Below are 16,295 nucleotides of genomic sequence, written 5' to 3'. Positions count from 1 at the left end.
TTTTGTCAATCATGAAGGTGACGTCTATAGATGAAAGCTTCCTTCTTGTAGTTTGATTTGCATTTAGTACCATTCTCTAGACAACAATAGGTCCATAGAAACACCATCATCATCAAAAAGGAGCAACATCAAAATCTACAAGTAAAGTTGAAGACGTTAAGGTTTACAAGCAACAATACAAGTAAGGGCAAATTTCATATCAGTAAAGCAACATACAATGAGCATATTTTTACATATATGTTGAAGACTTACATACAATGAGCATAATTCTATATCCAAGTATGAAGACTTATGTACAAGAGCGAAGATTATCAAAAGGTGAGAGTTATTGAAGTTTGTGATTTCAAGACAATACAAGTTGTGAAGAATCAAGCGGTAAAGTACTTCTCCCACGGCCATATTTGTTTCATTATTTTGTTTTACTTTCACTTTATTTTGTATATTTTTTCTTGTCTCGATAAAAAGAAGAAAAAAAATGAGACGAGAAAAATTTATTATTGTTTTTAGTTTATATTTATTTAATAAGTCGTGGGGGAGGAAAAATATATAAAGAAGTTTCAAGCGAAAAGGAATTTGAGGACAAGAGTTACAAATTGTCAAGGATCTATGAAGTTCAAGAGTTTATCATTAATAGTTGAAGCCGAATACGAAGACCAAGAAAATGAAGAAGACGAGCCGAAGGAAGACGTTTCTATTGGATGCTGGAGAGTGGTGTTACCATTACTGCCGATCGAATGTGAAGGTGAGTAAGTAATCTCATCCTCGATAATAGTGGTTGATTTCCTTTCTTAGAGATCACCAGAAAAATATTTTTATTTTCTACGATCTTGTGGAGTCTCCAGAAATAATTTGGAAGGTTTTCTTCCCACCATTCAACGTGTGTACGATTTCTCTCTTCATTCCTACCTGCACACATGTGAGACCCATAAAAGAACTGTCTTTTTGAGTGCAATTATCATAAAACCCTTATTGGTGAGGCAAAAGTCGAGGCGAAATGCTTATTGATCGCTCCCAAACACGCGTTCTCTCATTATGGTGTGGTTAAATCTCACTCAACATTAAGAATGAGAATATGTTCTTTGGTATTTCTAACTTCTTATTACTAGCATGCAGAAACTCTATGTCCTCATAGCTCTTTGGATGCTTGCGACGCTGGAACGCTTTGTAAGTTGGAAGTATAGCTTTTGTGGGTATATGTCTAGTAAACCCTCACAAGACTATAACTCGTCCACTAGGGACACCTAAGGGTTTAAAGGCTTGTTATTCATGCTAAAAGTAACCATAGCCTCGACGACACGGATTTGTTTTATTTTAGTTTGGTTTAGTTTGCTCGAGGACTAGAAAATTCTAAGTATGGGGGTATTTGATAGGTTCCTCAAACACCTTAATTTACAATCAACTGGTTATGCTTTCTTTGCTATTTTTCTTGTGGATTATGTATTTTATGTTTCTTTTGAGTTTTATAGTTGTTTGGAGTCATACGGTGCGAAAGAAGAAGAAATAGGAGCAAAGATGTAGCTTCATGAGCAAGTGATGTTGGGAGCCCAGACGAGGTTAAGGGGTAACCAGATGAAGTCCAAAGAATCGCTAAAGGCAGACGTTCAGTTACTCGGAGCAGCTAAAACATAATCATTACTTCCTACAACTACAGCATCAGGTCGAGATTTAGTTCCCTCCCGGTTCATTCATGCTCAGCTTGCGTTGCACCAAGATCTGCCTTCGGTTGCCGCAGGATTGACGAGAGATTGCCAAGGGTTAAGAGAGAATTTAGAAGGAAAGAAGGACATAAATCAGCGGTTCAGGTTAGTCGGATTGGGTAAGACGATTGATCTAAATTCAGCTAATACTAAGTCTGTTGCTACCAACGATTGCAGATGTACGGAGAAGCTCGAGTACTCAGTTTGTAGAGGATTAGGAAAGTTGGTTTGCGTAGTATTCAAGTTTACAGAAAGCATTGAATCTATAAAGAGGGTAAAACCTAAAGCTACAGGAGATCCTCATACCCCCTTACCACCGCCATTCACAGCCAAAAGAGAGGAGCTTTTGCTCCTCTCCAAACCCTTCCATCACCACTTTCCATCACCATCATCTCCATCATCCATTCACTGCATACCACGACAACCAGTTCCCAGACCACCACTGCTGCACCTGCATATCACCATTTTCATACCAATATCCCCTCGCATATAGCAGACTTCTCTTGCTTACCTCAATTACCATCACTTCACATATCCGCAGTACTACAGCCACCTTTCACCAGCTTATCATCATCAGCTTGAGGAGATTGTTTGCATCTCTCATTACCATTCACGACGCAGCAACGAGCCAACAATAGCGGCACATCATCACTTGCACCAGTTTGCAGCAATACAAGTACCTGAACCTGGACCTGAGGTATACAGCAGCACCCTCCACATACCACAACCACCAGTCCATATTCCAGAATCAGTTCGCAACGCCAAAAATACTGCTGCAGTCTGCCAACAGTCCAGCTAGGGGAGATTCCTGCTTACATCCACACTACCAGCTACGGATTGGGTTTTTTTTTCGAATTATCTTGCACTATATTATCCCATTCTTTGAATTGATTGTCGTGAATATGTACTCCCGCAGCTAATTTCTTGTTTGGTTAGGGATATCTCAAAACTATGTGACTTGGGTTTTAAATTGTTTTAAAAATCAATCTTTCTTTCTTATATCGTTTTATTGTTTGTCTTATACGGTTCTTATGACCATGGATTGTTTGCAAGTTGTTTGGTGGCCAATTAGATAACTTGTTTTGCAATACTAATGCTAGATTTTAGAATCGTAATCTTATGGTAATATAATCACAAGTAGAAAAGTATGAACGTTGCAATGGGATGTTGTGGATTTTGATGTGTATTTGACAACTCTAAGTTAACATGTCGAACTTACGAGCATGTGATTAGGATCAGTTCGACTCATAGAGAATACTGGTTTGTTAAGTTACACTAGAGAGCTTATTCAAAGTGGCTTGATTGACTAGACACAAGTAGAGAACTTATTCTACAAAGTGACTTTGGAGTTTAATGGACTTGTTGAACTTATAACTTGTCTAGGATTGTTAATAAACGTATTTTGAAGAAGATTCATGTTCACTAGTGGATAAAGACCCTCTAATCATTTTCATCCTCATTGTTCACATTCATATTTGTTTTGTAGTTTTTGCATTATTCATATTTTCAGAAATTGAAACGACGACTTTAGCTCAACTCTCCCTTAGGGACGAACCTTCTTATCCGTATACTACTAGTTAGTTTAAAGAAGAGTAAGGAATGTATTTTTTATGAGTTTGACACCTCATCAGTTAACTAACCTAGTACTTGTCTTGTCTAAAGAGAAAGGTCTAAGTTATTGTCTGAACAATTAGAACCTGATGAGAGAAATAAAGTTAATTTCTATCTTTTTGGTCTTATCGAAATAAGCGATTATATGTGTACAATCGGTTTAACAAGGGAACTAAGTTTCCTAGTCAATTTGTTAAACTATTAGGGAAAATTGCTTCGGGCAATAGTATTCCTTGATAACATATTAAAACTAAATTACTTGTAGTTTCGTTTTTAATATTGGTTATCTAAAAGTGGTATGTGAAACCTTCATGCTTACCTCTTATAGGTTGTATACAAGTCTTTTAGATTTGTAAGATCCTTTCGGTTTGACCTTTATTTGCTCGAACCTTTGTCATTTTGTGACAAAAATGGGGATAAATATATGGAGTAAACAAGTGATTTGCAATCATTAAGGAAAGGAAAATTGTGCTAAAACGTTATACCTAACGAAAGAGTAAAGCATTGACTAAGAGGGAGAAACATATCATATTGTTTTGTAATTATCTTGACTACAAAAGGGGAATAACAAAGATGTTCGTATTGAATATCTACCTATCTTACCTTTGAGGGAGTACAAACTTTGTTATTCAGATGTCAACATCGACATTTATTTATTGAATATATGCAGGTTATTGTGTTGTTGAAACTTGGAATCAATATGTATAATGAATTCTTATAATTTGTTTATCCATATGTATTAAGAGTTTTGTCACTAAAATTGACAAAGGGGGAGATTGTTAGAGCATAGCTCGGTTGAACCCACCAAGCGTTGGTATGTCAAGTTTGGTCGTCATATTTTAGTGAACCAAAACTCATCTAAGATTCGCTTGATTATGTACTAGAGACAACTTGTATATGTTAGACTACAAAGTCTAGGAATATGAGACACACAAGTATTACTCGAAAACCTGAAGAACGTGAAGAAGCAACGGGCTACAACGACGACATCATCCTTCCTCTTGAGGTTAGTAATATTAACTTGAACTGTTTCATTCCTAACGTATCTTTCAAGTCGTGCTATATTGAAAACATAACTGATCATAGTATTAAGGAATCATATTATGAAGTATACTTATCTTTTGAACTTCGTAGATATGACATCGACATAATCGTATAAATGCTATTGTGATTATGTGTATGGGTAAAGGTGAAGATTTCATCCTAGGAAACAATGTTTTACATTTGTTTAAAGGAAGTACATTCATGAACTTGTTTTATGAATCGAAAGGGAAATCACTAGGTTTATTAGTAGTGTTATTCATTTCATATCTTTGGATTACCAATATGTGTGAGATGGTAGAACCGATCATAACTTGTTATGTATCTTGGTATAACTAATCACAATGCCTGACTAATGATTTGGTATGACTAGTTTTGATTAATCAGTGTAACCAATCCTTAGTAATCACCTGAGATGGTATGATCGATATTAGTAATTGGTGTGACCGATCCTAGTAATTGGTCACTAATCACAAAAGAGTTGTGTAATCGATCCTTGTAATTGGTGTAACCGGTCCTAGTAATTGGTGTAACCGATCCTGGTAATTGGTGTAACCGATCCTAGTGACTGGTGTGAACGATCACAAGCAATACCATGAGTATATGGTATATGGTATTCGGTCCTTGTAATTGACGTAACAGATCCTGGTTACTGATGTAACCGGTCCTGGTAACTTGTATGACCGATCACAAGTGTTCCATATTAAGGTATAACCGATCCTAGTGATTTGTAGAACCTATTGAACCCATGAGTGTGATTTGATATTTGATAATCACATAGTTGTCTTGGAATACAGATGAACCAACTCTAAGCTTGTGTGGAAGTGTGGTATAATCAATTCTAAGATTGTAAATACGAAAGATGATTTACAAAGAAAATATGTCAACATACTTTAAACACGAACAATAAATCTTATCTTTAATTGTTCAAAGATATTCCTTAATTACTCAAGGAGATCCCGGTTCGAAATAAATTAAGAATCTTTTAATTAAGGTTGTTAGTTTTATATGCTTTAATTACCAACAATTAAATGCATATCTCTAGAGAATAAAAATTAGTAATGTGCATTTACTAATTGGAGATTTTCTATTGAGAGATTTTGGAAAATATTGGACAAAGCGTTTCCTGGAGTTATGAAAACCGATTGGGCATTTATTGCATATCTTGTGAATACTCTCGGTTTTGGAAATTCCACGGTGTCCAAACATCCTTGGTCTATAAATACCTAAGTTTGAATTTCTAGCAAACTATCCTAAGAGCCAGGCAAACTTCATCTTTTTATTGTTTCTGGTGGAGTCGTCTATCCGGAGAGGAAAGTAACCTAATTAGGAGAATTCTCTTACGACCGCTCGTTTAAAGATTTTTGTGGGATCAATAAGCTCTACGAGTACCGTTGGTGGGAAACTAGATAATTGCAGTTTATTAGTTTTCGATTGATTTGATTGACTAACGATTGTTGAACTTTGATTGCACCTAGTTTGTTTATACTTGAGAATCTTCACTTCTGATATAAGATTCACTCAAACTAGATTGAAGTGTCGACAGGATATTTAGAACTGTTTGTAGATCGAAAGACATCTTGTGATAATCTATTGTTAACAGACTTCGCTATTGATCACAAGAGATTCAAGTGGTGTTGTGCAGGTTTAATTGAAGATTAAAGAAGATTTGAAGACGAACCTTGATCGGCTGGGATCCAACTAGAATCGGACATATTCGATTGATTAGTTGCATGTGATCGGTAACACCTAATAGTTCTCTTGAGATCTATTTTGGTTGTTACAAATCTGAATCTTATTGCTTAGGTAATAGAGATTATATTGATCTAACCAGGCAAAGGAGTTTATTAGTTTAAACAGAAAAGTCTTTGCATATGACTTGAGATATATTTATCTCGAAAGAATCAAGAGAGTTGTTACCAAACAGATTTTTTGTTGCTTTACTGTTTGGAATACGATCCAAAGGAATTTTTCCAGTGCGTGCACTTATTGAATATCGGAAGCGCAAGGATACTGAAGAAACTAAGTGGACTAAGGTTAGTTTCTTGGTCTCAACTATACGAAGTTGGTTTAGATTTTGTATAGCCGCTTAATTCTGAGAGTATTCAATTCTGGACTTGGTCCCGGGGTTTTTCTGCATTTGCAGTTTCCTCGTTAACAAAATCTTGTTGTGTCTTTTATTTTTTTATTTCCCTAATTATAATTAGAAGTAAAATACACAAACATTAACTCCGATTTACTTGATGGTGATCCTATAGAGTTTGGTTAAGTCCGAACATATTATCAAGTAATCAAACTTTGATTGTTGTATTGTCTCGATCTCGTATCCATAGACAATCACACAAAGTGTGAATACCGATTTGTCGTATTGTCTTGACTTTGTCCATAGACAATCAATTTCGGTAAGAGGACTTATATGTAGATAATTTAAAGATTGTGGTGTATTTGGGTACCCTCGTCTTTTCACGTTATATTGTCTATTGTAATACCAGTTCAACATCCAAACTGCAAGGGAATTCTAAACAAACACAAACAAGGTTGACTTGACCAAATAAAACCTATTGAATCTAGCAAACAAAAAGCATGATGGTTCTACTTAGATTATTTCTAGTCAGCTTCAATTCCTCCAAAAGGAAACTAATTATGATTTTCGCAAACCTGTTAGAATGATCTGAATTAAAGTAAGTCGAAGAGAAGTAGGATAAGCGGCGGAGCTTGAATAACCTTCCTCTTCGACAACGTTTCTCCGGGTTACAAGGAGGCTCTAATCTACTTATAGTAATCTTCTTGTCCTTTGAGTCAAGCTAACAAAGCAACGAATACTTGAAATCCTTCCAAACGACTTCCTACAATTTCATTCTTTTGCTAAATATAATTAATTTTTGATAACTTTTTGCATTGATTATTAATCGATTTATGGTTTTATTGAGTGGTTGTGATTTTAATTAATGGGTCATGCTTAGTTTAATACTTTTGATGTTCCATGATTTAAATTTATAGTCGTTACTTTGAAAATCTACTTTTGGCAAAGAATCAGAGTCAATATTTGAGCACAATTGTTTAGAATTAATATATAATTGCATGAATATGATTTATGGTAGAATCCTGATTCCTAGTCTTTCCTAATATTGTTATCATCTTCTACATATTTTTCTAGTTTAATTTATATTTAGGTCTAAAATCGAATTTTCACAAGTCTGAGTTGAACAAATCTTTTTACCATTTTTCTATAATAATTAAAAATAAAATCACACCACTCTCCTAGAATTAGGGGAAAATATTCCTCAAGGGTATACTCTTTAACGTTAAACTTTGACATGTCGCATGATCAGAAGAAGGTGGAGAAGATATCACATAGATCACTAGCTGAAAATCCAATATCTTCATTTAAAGATACTCCTTATTTTGGGGTAAAGAGAGAGGAATACTCGATCAGATATACCCTCAATCAAAGCAAAGACCTAAGATCCAATACCTAAGTCGTAATCACCTATTTATTTAAAATAATATTATCATCTTGAAACGCTGCTAAAACATATCTCTGAGCTAAGTCGATAAATCATATATTTTAGATGACTTGTTGAAGTCTAAGAAGACAAAACCAAAATTTAAATAAACTACTGTGTAAATACTATATTTTAAATAAACTGTCAGCAAATATAAGTAAGAGAATATAACATCTACCAAACAACTGACAGTTGTGAGGTCCTAGAGCTCGGTGCAAAGGAAGAGCTCAGGTCGAGTTAAAGATATTAAGTTCTTAGATCGAGCACGAACTAAAGATAATGACTCAACCGAGAGCAAGACGAGACAACTGATATCATGACACGTGCAAAACATGATTCTGGAGAAAGAAGCGAAGACAAGACAAAGGATGTCAAAGTCAAGATCTGGAGATCGAGAGCTAATGAAGATCGCAGGTCGAAAGAGTGACTTACTAACTAAATAAAGTCTGAGCGGAACGTGATGCCATCTTGTTTCAGGGTAAAAACTGACTCTACTGTTTTTGGTAAGTTGGGGTCTGTTGATGAGAAACGAATTCAAACACTAAAAAAATGCACTGCATGGGAGTAATTTTAGATTAGAGAGATCAATCTATAAGACTCTGGCCTAAACCAAGAAATGGCCGTTCCAAATTCAATTCGGTCACAAGGTGAATGAGAAGGGTTGATCTTAGGGAGGGAAGCGGAGAACGTGTTTGAGATCAGGATGTTGAATTATGAAGGGTTTGGATGTTTTATGACTTGTATCAGAAAATGATTTCTGGATACTTGTGTTGATAACACTTGTGTTCCGTGTGTTTTTCGAAATAGATTGAAAATATATTTATACAAGTCGTTGAGCACACCCTGATCTCTTAGGAAGTGGAGGAAGTGAAGTAGTGGAGAAGTGGGTTTATGCGGAAGGTAGTGATCATTGTGTTTCCGTTATGAGGGATGAATGATCACACGTTCTCCCACTACTCTCATTACTGATAACCGTCCGTATTTCCTGACATATTCTCGTAATGGACACGTTGCACGCTGCACGTTGTAAACCGCCAGACCAATACTCCAGTCAGTATCCCCCAGTTCGTGACATGTTTGATGTCTCGAATAAGTGGGTAAAATCATGGGACTTGCCGCGGAGAATAGCATAAGGTGCTATTAGGTGAAACAACTAAGTTGTTTATGAGGCCGACAGAAGATATCATATGTATTTGATGCATGTGAAGCATCGCATTTAAGCAGCTTAAAAAAATCGATGTGTATGAAGCATCGTTGTTTTAGAGCTTGATTGAATAAGTTGAGGATAAGCGTCCTAAAGGAGGTAGCATGATCGACCACCTTTGGCTGATCATTTGGTGGCTTTAGGGATACGCCATCACTTGGTCGATCACTGATCGTGGAGGAGGGGTGACCGATGATCATGGCGTCACCCTCCTGAACATCTAGAATCTGATCTAAATCGTCCGACCAAGCTAGCAAAGTTGGTCGGACACGATGATTTGTGGCAGTTGAACGCTGCAGCTGATTATATTTTTGGGGTTTGAAGTTGCACGGCCAACCCCTCTTTGGGCGAGCGTTTTGGGACATCGAGCCCTAGTTCGAACAGGCCGGTCGACCATGTGTAGAGGTGGGTCAACGGTGATCACACTGACATCTTCGGGGTCTCCTGAGATTGAATCTAAGCCGCTCAACTAGGCCGGAGAAGATGGATGGTCGCGATTGATTTTCGAAAATAGGGCGTTGCCGCAAACACAATTTTTGGGTTTTCAAAGAAGCGCGTTCACCCTACTTTGGGCGAACGATTTTGATGCGCTCTGGTTTTGCAGTGGTCAGGTCGATCGACCAAGGAAGGAGTTGGCCCGACGGTGAACACGTCGGCATCTCTTTGATCGCTCGAAATGCGATCCAAGCCGTCCAACTAGACCGGCTAAGTTGGACGGTCGTGATGCGCTTTGAGACCGTTTTTTTCGGTCTCAATTCGTTTGAGCTATTTTATGCAGCGTGAACGCCCATGTTTGGTTCGGCGTTCGAAGCACTTGTGAATGAGGGGAATCAACCTCAATCGACTCAGGCACTAGTGGGACCGCCGTGGTCACTATGGTGATTGCCTAGTTTCACTTGGAAGAGTCTAAGCTTGTTAAATCGCGTGGCCAAATCGTGTGGCCGTGATTATTTTTTGAGACTGATATTAACAGTCTAGATTTTCTTTAAGGAATAAACATGTGTTCTATCACGCTAACTTTAATTAAAAAAGTGTGTGAACGCGTTGATCTCTTTTTCAGAGAGCAATGTAGCCTGTATGAGTATTTTTGTGCAGATCCCAATACTGGCACTTCGGGAGATTCATGTTACTCTGCTGAGAGTGATAATTGATCGTCATGTCATGTCAATATTGAGATTTCGACTGGGAACATAGCATATGTAAATACTAGGTAAGTCATGCATTAGTTAATAATGCTGGCAGAAAATAGAATTCACAGAATATTTGGGATTGCTACTACGCGCACCATTCTGAGTGAATTTCATATTTATACTGAGTTGCTCAATACATATATATATAAGTAGAGAGGTTTGAACACTCATTACTTTTTTAAATATCTTTTATTCCTTTGCAGGATGACAACGCATTAAGTACGGGATTTTTCAATTTTAGCCCTATATCAAAAACCACCATCAACATTAAGTCCCATGCTTAGCACGTGATAGTGACACTATTGCGGGGTATGCACTAGATGGTGACAGTAAAAGAAATTCACAAGAATATTTTTAGCGTACATTACCAGGATAGAGCCTGGCTCGTCCCTTGAGCGAGATACGTTTCCCTTCGGCGCACGTCAGTTGTCTTCAGATAGATAAGTATCTATTTGACTGATATCTCGTATCTGGAGATTTTATAAGTGGAAAGTAGAGACTCCTTTACTTCTTGGGATCTTGTTGATTTGTGGAATATAAAGAAGACGCCAGAGCCTTTCTCCCATCGCAGAATCGCTTTTCTTCTTTGTTCCAGGTATTGCTCCACGTTCATCATGCAATTTGATTTTTAATTGATGATGATTATTTATATATCTGCTGTTGATATATAATCATAATGCCTTTTTGTAGTATATGATGGGAATTGCTGGTGATGATTACTCCTTTACTTATCCAGAGAAAATATTTGAAGTCGACAAACCCAAGGCTAATGCGTTCGAGGAGGTGATGGCCAAAATAGATCCTATGTTTCGTGAAGCTGGACGTGCCATACAGGGTATGTATCTTCAGCACCTACGTCTCGTTCGGGAGCATGTTCAGGCTTTCTTGGAGGAAGAATGGAGGCGCGACGAAGCGTCTCAGCCGCCAAGCGCGAGAGCTGAAAGGTTTGCAGATCGGCTAAAGCGGCGAAGAATCGAGCATGAGTGGCCTTCCAATGAAAAAAATCATGATTACCCTATCCGCAACGGAATCATAATTCTCGATTCTGATGTGGACGAACCGGAGCACCCTCAGAAGGCTGTTGGGGTAGTTCCTGAGGAGGAGGTTGAAGTAGTTTCCGTGGAGGGTATTGAAGCAACCGTCGGAGGGAACACTGAAGTGGCTGCTGAGGATATCATGGTAGAGGCATCTGGAGAAGATGTTAAAACATCTTCCAAAGATGATGTCGGCGCGTCTCCTGGAGGGAACATTGAAGCATCTGTTGAGGGTCGCGTTGAAATGGCATCAGGAAGGGAAGTCAAGGCGGACTCCATAGAGGATGCAGTAGCTTGCGATGAAGGTGTTGAGGCAGTTTCCAATGATGGCTCCGGTGAAGACACTGCTGATCTCACTGATGATTAGACTTTCCTTTTGTTATCCTCTCTCTCCTTTTTTTTTTTTGTAGATGAACGCTCCTTCACAGTTTGTAGACATTCCTTTTATACTCAGTGGTGACTGAGTTTAGGTTTATCTAAACAATGGTTCTTCTATTCACGTTATATAGAGACCCCAACTGTGACGCTCTCCAGTAGGGTTATAATAGAATCTCTCCATTCCGTTATCCGACCAAAGAGAATGCAATATTCATATAGTGATGATGCGTTCTTATGTGACTGTGCACTGTGATGATTGCATGTAACCCTAAGAACAACAAAGGGGACCAATAATGGAAATCATAAATTGACCACGAACCTGTCTGCCCCTGTGATGCAATCCTCCTAATCACGTGATGATGGAGAAGCCGCTTTACTGTTGGAGTGAACCGCTCTTCATAGTACACTTGCTCTAATAATTATACAAATCCTTTGCCCCTCTCTCTTTTTTTTTTTGTATTCCTTCGGAAGATATGAGGGATATATCCCTTTTATGGTTTTGTGAACTGATAGATAATGATGAGGTTTCAAGCTTGCTCAAGACTTTGCGTCATGATTCAGGAGTAAATAAATTTCTAAAGGGAAATAATACTTTGATTAACTGGTAAATTGAAACCCTAATTATGAATGCAAACCGTGCAATCATTTTGGAGGAATTACAAATATTGCATGAAAGGGGAAATTGCTGGAGGAAATACTAAAGAGAACGCTGGAGGAAAAGGTAGCACAACGTTTTAGGTATTGAAGGGCTTGAGCCACTGTGAGTGAATTGTCACGCCTTCCAGTTTGTCGACATTGATGAGCTTGCAGTAACCGTCTAAGATAACATCTGCTACTAGGTATGGGTTATCCTCCCTTTCTGTAGTCGAATCATACTGAGCAGTCACCTTCACTGACACATCTCCAACTTGAAACGTGGTCATCTTCACCACCATATCTCCAATTTGAAATGGGTTTGGGTGTTGTACAACTGCTTGATCCTTGGATTCGCCGTCTTTGACTGAGACAGCTTCTAAACTTTTAACAAAGTGTTTGAAAGGACCAGCATCCCATTCACATCTCCTAGTGGCAGCTGGGTTGTTTATTGGAGAGAGTCCCCGAGACTTAGCGGAAGGAGGAGTGACTGGTTGTAAAAAAGGTTGTTTGATAAGACTTACTTGGGTTCAGAATCTTCTAACGTATGTTGGTGGCCTCTCTCCAGATAATTGCGTCACATTGGCAAGTTGTCGCTACGGAAACAGATAATCTTCGGGGTTTGACGGCTTGTTTGTAATCCTTTCAGGTATAGACACTGGCAAAGGATACACCCCTAACTTTGCTTTGTTGTTATGCACCCACGAGCGCCCCATAATAATATCATAGTTCGGGTAATCTTTCACAATATGAAACTTACCGCGTGTTAGAGCGTCTCCTATCTTGATCTCGAGGTTGATGTACCCATAAGCGTCACTAGACTCTCCTTAAGAATTTTTAATTATGGTTGGGAAATGAACAACTTCCTGCTTCGAAATCTTTGCAGCTTCAGGGTCTTGACAGTGACAATATTGAAATCAGATGCTACATCAATCAGCGCGTTGTCGAACTCGACATCCTTCAAGCGAGCGATGGTTAGGAGTCCCCAGTTACATCTCGCGTTTCCCAGGAAGGATTGGGGTTCATGAGCGACTTCCTTAACTGGAAATAAACGCTTACCTGATACGACACGGTTGAGATCCCCAAACATGTCTTGACGCTGCGCCTTAAAGAAATACAGAATTTCACATAAATGTTCCATCATAGACTGCACAGTCTTGTGAACAGAGTCCCCAGAAATCATGCAGCTCCTGACAGGAAGAGGGTCTCTGTTGAGTCCTTCATTTCCTAATTGAAGTTCTCCCGCATCCACCTTCTCTTTGAAAATGCGCCTCAACTTGTTGCAGTCACTGGTTGGGTGATTGACGAACCTGTGATAACGACAATATTTGGGATTCACCATCTCTTCTTTAGTTGGAGGACGTCTAAGAGGAGGTAGCTTGATTACTTCATCTTGAATCCATGCTTCCAGGAGTTCAATGACCTCATCCATTGGAAATGGGAAGTTTGGAGCAGCATCTCCAGCTTCAGGAGTCTTAGCCGTGGCATTCCAAGATGGAGTCTTCTGCGCTGGCGCTGCGCGTTTGGGTTGCTGCTTCGTTGCTGGATCTTTCCTTTTCCCTCCTTCACCTACCACGCTTACAAAAGGACCGGTATTGTATTGCTTGTTGATAAGACGCCTGTTTCCTCAAGTTTCGCTTGCATTCTCACCCCTGGTCGGTCTGTCTCTTTCTAAAAGCGCTGGTACGGTCATAGCCGATCATTTAGCAGCTTCATGGAGTTCAGAGAACGCCTAGAAGCGCAGGTTTTCCAGTAAAGCATGATAGATGGGAACCATACCGTTAATGCACGACTCCACCAATTGTTGTTCGGTCATATTTGGGTCGTGACAATCCAAAGATCGAATTCTGAATCTCTGATGTAATCATTTGGATGCTAGTTGTTTCGCTGAAACATTCTTCCCAAGTCCGAGAAAGTAATTTGCTCGAACACGAAGAAATAATTTTTGTAGAAAGCGGTGACCATCTCACACCAGTTTGATATGTTGTTTGGCGCGATGTTATTGTACCAGGTGTATGCTCTTCCAGTAAGTGACTTTGAGAACTCTTTTCAGGCGGAGGACGTGATTGTATTCGTGCTCTCCCAAAGATTCCAGAAAACCAGAAATGTGTTCGCGAGCGTTACCAGTACCATCATAAAGGGAAAACTGAGGAGAAGAATATCCTCTCGTGAGGGGAACTCTCTGCACATCAGGAGGATACGGAGGTTGGTGCTGGTGCAGGTGCACCGGGTTTTCCTTGCCTCGAATTTGGAGAAGTCGTTCCAGGTCTTCGCGCGTGATGAAATTTGATGGCTTATTCCTTTCTCTTGAGCGTTCAGGAGCAACAAAAACTTCCTCATCTATGAATGCACGCCCTGTTAAAGTGCTTGCGCCAAGAGTGTTGAAGGTACTCCTTATTGGTTCCATGGGCTGACGTGGCTCTTGCGGTAGTCGTTCTGTTAGCGTCTTGAGGAAAGTGAGTACCTCTTTCTGAGTTGAAGCCATGTCTGTCTGAGCTTTAGCGAGAATTTCTTGTCTCTTCATTAAGTCAACAATGGTTATAGGGGGTTGGCCTCTTCTGGATCCTGCAGTTTCTCGTCTTGATGGGGGTGTGGCACTAACTCTAGCAACAACCGGGGGTGTTACACTTGAAGAAACATTGGGGGTGGAGGCAGCGGCTCTGGCTCTGGTGATTGGAGGTGTCACGCCTAAGGGAACGTTTCCTGTGCCGCTGGTGTTGGTGGTTGAGGATGTAGTGCAAGGAGATGCATTGATCGTGCTGGTAGTCGGTACATTTATGTCGCCGACAGGAGTGTGGACACCAAGGGTGTTGTCAGCACCAGTAACATCGGGATTTATCGCTGATCCACACCTAAGATCCACCATCTTGAATTTTGAGAAAATTGAAATGAAATTGAAAATTGATCTTGCAACAGAAAGATTAATCTCCCATTGTGGTCGCCAGTTGTTTGAAGGTAAAAACTGATTCTACTGTTTGTAGTAAATTGGGGTGTGTTGATGAGAAACGAATTCAAACCCTAAACAAATGTACTGCATATGAGTACTTTTAGATTCGAGAGATCAATCTATAAGACTCTGGCCTAAACCAAGAAATGGACGTTCCAGATTCAATTCGGTCACAAGGTGAAGGAGAAGGGTTGATATTAGAGAGAGAAGCGGAGAAGGTGTTTGAGATCAGGATGTTGAATTATAAAGGGTTTGGCTGTTTTATGACTTGTATCAGAAAATGATTTCAGGATACTTGTGTTGATAACACTTGTGTTCCTTGTGCTTTTCGAAATAGATTGAAAATATATTTATACAAGTCATTGAGCACACCCTGATCTCTTAGGAAGTGGAGGAAGTGAAGTAGTGGAGAAGTGGGTTTGTGCGCAAGGTAGTGATCATCGTGTTTCCGTTATGAGGGATGACTGATCACACGTTCTCCCACTACTCTCATTACTGATAACCATCTGTCTTTCCTGGCACATTCTCGTAATGGACACGTTGCACGCCGCACGCTGTAAACCGCCAGACCAATACTCCAGTAAGTATCCCAGTTTGTGACATGTTTAATGTCTCGAATAATTGGGTCAAGTCATGGGACTTGCCGCGAAGAATAACATATGGTGCTATTAGGTGAAACAACTAAGTTGTTTATGAGGCCGACATAAAATATCGTATGTATTTGATGCATGTGAAGCATCGCATTTAAGAAGCTCAAATTAATCGATGTGTATGAAGCATCTTTTTAGAGCTTGATTGAATAAGTTGCGGATAAGCGTCCTAAAGGAGGTAGCATGATCGACCACCTTTGGGTGATCGTTTGGTGGCTCTAGGGACACGCCATCAGTTGGTCGATCACTGCTCGTGGAGGAGGGGTGACCGGTGATCATGGCGTCACCCTTATGACCATCTAGAATCTGATCTAAATCGTCCCGACCAAGCTAGCAAAGTTGGTCGGACAAGATGATTGTGGCAGTTGAACGCTGCCACTGATTATATTTTTAGGGTTTGAAGT

This window comes from Papaver somniferum, unplaced genomic scaffold, assembly GCF_003573695.1.
Source record: "Papaver somniferum cultivar HN1 unplaced genomic scaffold, ASM357369v1 unplaced-scaffold_33, whole genome shotgun sequence".
Classification (NCBI taxonomy): Eukaryota; Viridiplantae; Streptophyta; class Magnoliopsida; order Ranunculales; family Papaveraceae; genus Papaver; species Papaver somniferum.
Note: the sequence above shows the minus strand (reverse complement) of the source record.